The 8,568-nt window shown below is 37.3% G+C and overlaps 1 long non-coding RNA gene across 1 annotated transcript; it reads right to left on the bottom strand.

Moving 5' to 3' along the window:
- Nucleotides 1–1,200: 1,200 nt before the first annotated feature.
- On the bottom strand, nt 1,201–5,086 carry LOC103886289. Its single transcript, XR_004184890.1, has 3 exons — nt 4,574–5,086; nt 3,182–3,536; nt 1,201–2,838 (listed from the first exon to the last, which is right to left on the bottom strand). It is a non-coding gene; the product is annotated as an uncharacterized LOC103886289 (long non-coding RNA).
- Between the last annotated feature and the right edge of the window lie 3,482 nt (nt 5,087–8,568).

Raw genomic sequence — 8,568 nt, 5'->3', positions numbered from 1 at the left:
TAAGCTGACTAAAATGTGCTCATGGTAGAGTACATTATCAACTGGTCGATCTACTTCTTTTTTTTTTTTTTTCTTTTTTTTGAGATGGAGTCTCGCTCTTGTTGCCCAAGTTGGAGTGCAGTGGTGCAATCTCAGCTCACTGCAACCTCCACCTCCCAGGTTCAGGCCATTCTCCTGCCTCAGCCTCCCCAGTAGCTGGAACTACAGGCGCATGCCACCATGCCTTGCTAAATTTCTGTATTTTTAGTAGAGACAGGGTTTCACCATGTTGGCCAGGCTGGTTTCAAACTCCTGACCTCAGGTGATCCACCCGCCTCGGCCTCCCAAAGTGCTGGGATTACAGGCATGAGCCACCGCACCCAGCCTGATCAATCTACTTCTAATGTTCAGTTTCTGCAGTAGGCCTTGACATGCCCTTAGGAGCCATGAAGGGAAAAGAACATCCTTCCTGTGTTGCATCAACTGAACTGTGGTTGATTCCTCCCATCTTTTAGGATGTAGATCTTCCTTCTGCAACTGTATGACCATTTAATCAGTTCACCTGAAGATTAGATTAGATTTATTTAGATTAGTCAGAAAATCTAGGTGTTTATTTATCTAACTTCAGACTAGAGAAGGCCTAATTTTAAAAGCAAAATAAGAAAACATAAACTTACCTATTTTGTAATAGGTAAACTTCTACAGGCCAAAATTAAAAATCCTTACGTGAAGTTAAAGGTCAAATTGGGGAAAAGATGAAACATATATATCTGTCAAAGTGTTTCTAGCCTTACTGTTAAAAGAACTCTTACCAAAAAGATAAAGATAAATGCCCTAATAGAAAGCTCGCTATTCCAATAGGAAAGTCATTCTAATATATGATTAGGTAATTTACAAAAGAATCACAAATTACCAATAGGCCTATGCAAAATGTTCGTCCTCTCTAGCAAACAAATACATGTAAATTAAAGTAAGAATAAGGCACTATTTTTGCCTATCAAACCAGCAGTGAGTGGGCTTTCCTACCTTGTGAGTCTTGGTGGTAAGATAGACAGGCCTCATGTCCCTGGAGAGACAAACACCAGATACTTTCATTCCCACCTCCTGGGCTTGGGCACTCAGATGTGACAACCTAAGATTGTGTGTCTATTGCTAGTCATGCCAAGAAACTAGAAGACAGCAGAACTCTTTCTGGCTGCAGCAGCAACATCCAGTTTCCAGGAGCTGCCAGGGCAGAGCTGCCAGCATGGTGTATGGTGTCCAGTGTCCAATAACCAGGCCCAGTGCCAGCAGTATCAGGCTCTCGTTAGGCCTCAGTGGCAATGGCAGAGGAGTCCTCGCTGAACTGGATCTGCAGCAAAGACTTGACTGGAGCTCTGGCTGCACAGCCTTCCCATGTTCCTGCCCATTTTCTAAGCCTGAGGCTCTAGCTTTCTTGACAAATCTGTGGGCTGCCCAACACCTTGCATAAATAAATTCTTGTGGTGGTTTCTGTTGCTTGATTGATAAAGCAATATAAAGAGAAAGCTCTCCAACCTAGTAATTTTACTTTTTGGGACATACCCTACGTAAATCATCAGAAATGTACACATTTATTCTTATTTTTACTTCAGTAGATTTAGAAGTACAGGTGGTTTTTGGTTGCATGGATGAATTGTATCATGGTGAAGTCTGGGCTTTTAGTGTACCCGTTCCCTGAATAGCGTGAAATGTGCATGTTTAAATAAGAGGATATTTTTCAAAACCCTGTTGAGAGTAGCAAGAACAAGGAGAAAATCTGAATGTCCTATAATAAATTGATTAAATGGATTATAATACGGAATATTATATAGATTAAAAGCTTGTTCTTAAAGGATACTAAAAGACATGTTAACATACTCATATGATATTAAATTAAAGAGGAAAATGTTCAACAATCATCTAATTTTTCATAAATAACCAAAATGCTGATGGTCGCTTTCTCTTGAATATGGGTATACTGGTAAGTTTTATTTTCTTTATAATTATTTTGTATCTCCTAATCCTCCATAATGAACATGTACATTTTTACCTTTATCAAGAATGTAAACAAAAGCTGTATTAGAAAAAATAGATTTATCTGAAACTGTCAAGTGGACTAATTGGTTTTTTGTTTAGTTTCATGTTTGCTTTTCACAGTTCAGCAATAGATCTTCAACAGGCAAAGGAAAGGGAAGATTTGCTGTACCTTTTTCACAACGACCCAAAGAACTGTCTCAATAAAACAACAATTTTAACTTAGGAAACTGAATTTTCTAAAAATTTAAAGGTAACCCAAAAGTCATGTGTCCACCCAGGGCAGGAGATTTGAATTGGGGGAAAGATCAGAAGATAGGTGTGTGGACTGATGAGAGATCCACGCATGGAAAGTGGAGGGACACAAACTCCTAAAAAACCTAGGGAGCACAAATATATTGTCATTCTCCACTGAGTATGTTAATTGTCTTTGCTTTATGCTGATGTTGCTCTTAATAACATTCCTTATGGTGCCAGGGTGCTTTGTGGTTTATGAAGTACTTGTACTTGCTCATATATTATTATTAGGCTCATTTTACTGGAGAGAAAATTAAGCCCTAGAGAACCTAAATGATTTTTTGAATGTCTTATGTTTATTATGTGGATGAACTGGGCCTAGAAACCAGGTCTTCTGTTCTTTTGACTATTCCTGGAGGTGGCAGAGCAAAGTGGTTGAAAGCTTGGGCTTTGGAGCCAGACAAACCTGGGTGTGCACTCAGCTCTGCCACTTCTTAATTGTGTGAACTTGGAGAAATCGCTTACCCCTCTCAACTTCCATTTCTTCATCTGTCAGGTGGGGATAAAAATACCTACCTTGGACAGTCCCTACAAGAATAAAAGGTAACTGTTATTATTATTACCCCACCCATGCCCTTGACAAGCCTTGCTTTTAGTCTCCAGGTCAAGTTAGATCTACATTGTAGGTTAAATTGTGCCCCCCAAAATTTATTTGTTAAAGCCCTAATTCCCACCTCAGAATGTGACCTTATTTGGAAATAAGGTCTTTACAAATGTAATTAGTTAGGTTAAAATGAGGCCTCCAGAACTGTGATACAACAAATTTTTGCTGTTTATGTCACCTAGCTTGCAGTATTTTGTTATAGCTGCTCCAGTGGGCTAATACAATCCCCTACTCAGTGTGGCACTGGTGATGTCAGTGCCTACTCACAGATCCACGGAAGTTTTACCACTGCAATCAGCTGCCCTCTATGACCCCTTCTTTCATCCAACTTTATTGAGCAGAGAAAGGTCCTCAAAATGGAAATTCATGAGTGCTGGAGAAGTCCAAATCCTAGGTTTTAAAAAAATAAATCTGATTATAATGATCTAATTAAAAATATACCTTAATCAGAAATGAGCTTAAAGTTGCCATTTGTGCTTTAATGGTCCACCTTTTCAGAGTGGGCTCTCCCTTCAATCGGTGCTTACTCTGGAGCAATAATTCTCAACGTAGAATATTCAGGAATGAAGCTCAGGACAATGTATTTTTAGAAAGCAAGTGATTTTCATGATCAGCTAGTTTTCTAGAATAAAAATAACATTATTTAATTACATTTGAAAATATCACCTGATTGCAATAAACAGCAAACCAAGACCCTCGAGAAGTAAAGTGTATGGATTCGTTTCCTATTGCTGCTGTCACAAATGACCACAAATTTAGTGGCTTAACACAACAGAAATTTATTATCTTACAGCTCCAGAGGATGGAAGTAGTAGTATCTGTCTGCAGCACTCTGTTCCTGTGAGGCTTCTGAAAACAAAAATGGACTAAAACAGTCTGCTCTTTTAGGGAGGAATCAACTTCTTTGCTTTTTCCAGCTGCTAGAGTCCCCCTGCACTCCTTGGCTTTTGACCAGCCCACAACCCCGAAATTTCTCCGACCTCTGCTTCCATCATTATGCCTCCTTCTCTGACTCTGATCCTCCTGCCTTCATCTTATAAGGACACTTGTGATTATCTTGGGCCCACCCAGACAATCCATTATAATCTTCCTGTCTCAATATCCTTAACTTCACGACATGTGCAAAATTCCTTTTGCCATATAAGGTAACATATTTACGGGTTCCAGGGATTAGAATGAGAACATTTAGGCGGGATCATTATTCTGTTTACCATGGTACAAGAAAGTTGTTTTTTTAAATTTTTTGTTTTTTTGAGTTAAAGAAGGACTACTGTTGTTTTGAGGTTTACATCCTTTTTGCAATTCTGAACTCTTGGGCCTTTGGTCATTTATAGGCCCATCCTCTCTACTTTTCTAATTTTCAATTAAGAACTAGCATTTTTAAAGTAATGATTTTGGAATAAACTTACTAGTATTTAGATGTCTTTGGAAAAGAAGAGAGCAGAATCTTTTAGTCCATTTTTGTTTTCAGAATTATAGAACCTGAGTTTCGAACGCTACAGGAATTTTCTAACTATTTCAAAGGATGCTGTTAAATTTTCAAAATATATTATGATGAAACTTATTTTTACTTATATATTTTGGGGTAGCAAGAACTGTATTGCAAAAAAATTTTCAAGCATCAGTATATTATAATATTGCCAAGCAAACATGTCTTACATCACAGTTTCTATGCGTCAGGAATCTGGGTGTGGCTTAGCTTGCTCCTCTGCCTCCAGAGCTCTCATGAAACTGCAATCAAGGTGTTGGCCACTGCTTACAGTCATCTCAAGGCTCGACTGGGGATGGATCCACTTCCAAGCTCATTCAGGTGGTTGTTGGCAGGCTTCCGTTTCTCCCATGTTGTTGCACCAAGGGCCTGGGTTCCTCACAGGCTGTTAGCCAGAGGCAACCCTTAGTTCTTGCCAAATGGACCTCTCCATAGGACAGTTCACACCATGCCGGCTTGCTTCATCAGTGCAAACAAGCTAGAGGGCAGAGAGAGTTTCAGCAACACAGAAACCACAGTCTTTTGTAATCTAATCTTGGAGGCAACGTACCATCACGTTCACAATATTTTATCTGTTAGAAAGCAGTCACTAAGTCCAGTACACTCTCAGTACGGAGGGGAATTACACAAAGATGTGAATACCAGGAGGTGAGGATGGTTGTGGCCATCTTAGAAAACTGTCTACTACAGGTGCTAAATAGAAAAGCAAGGGTCTACTCCAGACGACCTCTTGGGCCCTTCTTATTCTATTACTTCATGACACTTTCCCTTCTTTTTCCTAAATTCTAGCTGTCCCTCATACTGGGTTTGTCATTATTGCTACAGGAATGGATGCAGCTAGCTTTCTGACCCTGTCATTTCTAATACGTTTTTAGATGCTGATATACTCTGCAATGAATTCCTACTGTGTGCACAATGTTATGCCTCTATGACTGCTGCCTTCTAGTCCAAATCCACATTTCCATCAGTGTAATCTTTCTAAAATGCTTATCTAATCCTATCATTTCCTGGCTTACTCTTGAAATAACCTACTGACTGTCTTCAGTAAAACCTTGACATGGCAAGCAAGAATCTTGTGATGGCCCACCTATCTCCCATAATTTTTTTGTTACTTTACCTCCCATTCCTACATAAAATAACAAGGGATTATTGAGTTATTTGAAGTTGCTCTGGGACTTCATAAGTTCTTTCCCAATCCTTTGTACAATATGCTGTTTCTGCTTGAAATCTATGCGTGGACACAAGCACCAACTTTCTCCTCCCTGTTAACTTTGATTCAATTCAAAGTCATATATGCATATTTATATCATAGGACTTTATATAATAATTGTATGCTTTGTGACTGTTTGACTTATTCTGATCTCAGAGGATTCTGTATGTTTACTTCACAATGCTCTCTTAGCACTCGACTCTTTCTCATCTTATCACACTACATTGTAATTGCTCATGGATTCATCAGTTTCTCCTCTACAGAAGAGTTCTTCAAACTGTGGGTTGTGACTTGTTAGTGAGTTGTAAAATCAAACTGTAAATTATAACCAAAAGATTTAAAAAGAGTGAAATAATATAAAACAGCAGAATGTATACCATGTAGTAAGGATGTCTATGTAGTTTCATTTTCAACTTTTTGTGTATATAAGCATATATATATACAAATTAATATATAAAATATTATGTATGTGTAAAGTGAAGCAACTCCCCCCCCAAACATATTTGTTTAGGCTAGGTTACAGTAAAAAAAAAAAGTTTGAAAAGCACTATATTAAATTGCAAACTCTGTTGGGCTAGAACCATGTCTGTCTTGTTCTTGATTATTTTCTGGCCTTGACATATGGTAGGAATTCAATAAATATTTGTGACCAAATGACTGAACAAACAAATGAATAAAATCCATATGATTCTGGTCCTTTAATCTATTCACATGGTGTCATACATTGATGGGTTTTAAGATGTTAGAACAAACTTGCATTCCTTTGATAAATTCCAAATAATTACAGCTATAATGATTATGACTCTAACCATTTTTTGCATGCTGCCGGATTTGGCTTGTTAGCACGGTCACGTGTCACTCAGCAATAGGGATATGTTCTGAGAAATGCATCATTCAGCGATTTCCTAGTTGTGTGAACATCGTAGAGTATACACACACAAACCTAGACGGCATAGCCTACTGCACCCCTAGGGTATACGAAATAGTTCATTATTCGTAGGCTACAAACTTGTACAACATGTTACTGTACTGAATACTGTAGGCAACTGTAACACAACTGTAAGTATTTACACATATATAAACATAGAAAAGGTATAGCAAAAATACAGTAAGAGACAAAAAATTGTACACCTGTATAGGGCATTTGTTATGAATGGAGTTTGCAGGACTGGAAGTTGCTCTGGGTGAGTCAATGAGTGAGTGGTGGGTGAATGTAAGGCCTAGGACTTTACTGTACAGTACTGTAGACTATAAACACTGTACACTGAGGCCATACTAAATTTATTTTAAAATATTTGTCTTTCTTTAATAATAAATTAACCTTAGCTTACTGTAACATTTTGACATTATAAATTTTTTTTTTTTACTTTTTGACTATTTTGTAATAATGCTTAGCTTAAAACACAAACACATCGTACAGACAAAAATGTTTTCTCTTTATATCCTTATTCTGTAAGCTTTTTCCTATTTTTAAATTCTTTTATTTTTTACTTTTACACTTTTTTTTGTTGTTGTTAAAAACTAAGACACAAACACACACGTTAGCCTGGGCCTACACAGGATCATCAATATCACTGTCTTCCACCTCCACATCTTGTCCCACTGGAAGGTCTTCAGGGGCAATAACATGCATGGGGCTGCTGTCTCCTATGATAACAATGCCTTCTTTTGGAATATCTCCTGAAGGACCTGCCTGAGGCTGTTTTCGTAGCTAACTTTGTCATTTTTGTTTTTTATGAGTAGAAAGAGAGCACTCTAAAATAATGATAAAACTTATAGTATAGTAAATACATAAACCAGTAACAATTATCATTATCAATTATTATATACTATACATGTGGTATACTTTTATATGACTGGCTGCACGATAGGTTTGTTTGCACCAGCATCACCACAAATATGTGAGTAATGCATTGTACTACATTATGATGGCTACATGGTCACCAGGCAATAACAATTTTTCAGCTAAGACCACGGTTATATATGCAGTCCATTGTTGATAGAAACATTGTTAGGCGGCACATGGCTGTATCTTTTAGGGTTTTTACATCTCCATTCATAAGGAATATATGTTTGTAATTTTCTTTCCTTGTGATATATTTGTCTGGTTTTGGTATCACAGTGATACTGGCTTATGGAATGACTTGGAAAGTGTTCCAAATATTCTACTTTTTGGAAGAGTTTGTGAATGATTGGTGTTAATTCTTACTTAAATATTTGGTAGAATTCAACCTTGAAGCCATTTGTTCCTAGGTTTTTCTTTACAGGATGTTTTTTGATTGCTAAATCAATATTTTTATTCAATCTAGATCTATTCAGATTTCATATTTCTCCTTAGATAAGTTTCAATAGTTTATGCTTTTCTAAAAATTTGCCCATTTCATCTAAACTACTTAATTTGTTGGCATACAAATATTCATAGTGTTCCTTTATAATCCTCTTTATTTCTGTAAAATTGCTAGTAATGTCCTCTATTTTATTTCAGATTTTAGTAATTTGAGTCTTCTCTTTTTTTTTGCCAGTCAAGCTAAAGGTTTTCAATTTTGTTGATCTCTTTGATGAACCATTTTTAGGTTTTTAAAAAAATTTTCTTCTTTGTTCTTCTATTCCTTATTCACTTACTTCCATTCTAGTCTTTGTATTTCCTTACTTCTGCTTGTTTGTGGCTTTGTTTACTCTTCTCATTTTAGAGTCTTAAGAGGAAAAGGAGGTTATTGATTTGAGATTTTTCTTAATTTTTAATATAGGCTTCAAGCTACAAATTTATTTTTATTTATTTATTTTTTTTTTTGAGACGGAGTCTCGCTCTGTCACCCAGGCTGGAGTACAGTGGCCGGATCTCAGCTCACTGCAAGCTCTGTCTCCCAGGTTTATGCCATTCTCCTGCCTCAGCCTCCCGAGTAGCTGAGACTACAGGCGCCCGCCACCTCGCCCGGCTAGTTTTTTTTGTATTTT

The sequence above is a fragment of the Papio anubis genome, chromosome 7, assembly GCF_008728515.1.
Source record: "Papio anubis isolate 15944 chromosome 7, Panubis1.0, whole genome shotgun sequence".
Lineage (NCBI taxonomy): Eukaryota > Metazoa > Chordata > Mammalia > Primates > Cercopithecidae > Papio > Papio anubis.
This window is presented reverse-complemented; position numbering and strand designations above follow the sequence as displayed.